Below are 701 nucleotides of genomic sequence, written 5' to 3'. Positions count from 1 at the left end.
TTCATTTTAATTTACTTGCACAAAAAAAAGTTTATTGGATTATTGCTTATATTCTTCTATAAATTATTATAATTTTTTTCACTTCTATTTACTTTACAAGTTTTGATTTACCAATGTTTTCAATACAGTCATAAGCATTTCATAAATGTTTGATTATTGAAATTTGTATGACAATTTCTTTGCCTTAGTTAGTGGGGGTGGATACCAATTTTAACTTAACAAAAAATTAAAATTGCATAAAAAAAATAAATTTCAATATGTGATGATACTATTCTTCTCAAAAGTTAGGTAACATAAATTATTATATTTTTAACATGTTCCATCAAATAAGAGCCTCTTTTAGGTTTACTTGATTTATTGAATAAGCATTTTTTTTCTTTTATTTGTTTTATATATTTTTCTTTTGGAATTCATCAACGACCGAACTCTACACCTTTTAAACATAGAACTCTGGTACCATGTCATGATACCACTTCTCCTATAAAAGAATTACTAGAGAGAATAAATATGAGAGAGAGAAAATTTATGCCTATACCCATGCTTCGTAGCTCAATCACCCTTTGATAATCCCTCTCTCTATAGGTCTGAGGTAGGTAGGCTCTAGTATGCCATCATTACTAGATCGAAAATCATGTTTTCAATGTAAAGTCTCGCAGTATATGCATATTTCGTCATATCAATATTAAAAGGTCGTATAGTGG

This window comes from Arachis hypogaea, chromosome 13 (genome assembly GCF_003086295.3).
Source record: "Arachis hypogaea cultivar Tifrunner chromosome 13, arahy.Tifrunner.gnm2.J5K5, whole genome shotgun sequence".
NCBI lineage: Eukaryota > Viridiplantae > Streptophyta > Magnoliopsida > Fabales > Fabaceae > Arachis > Arachis hypogaea.
Note: the sequence above shows the minus strand (reverse complement) of the source record.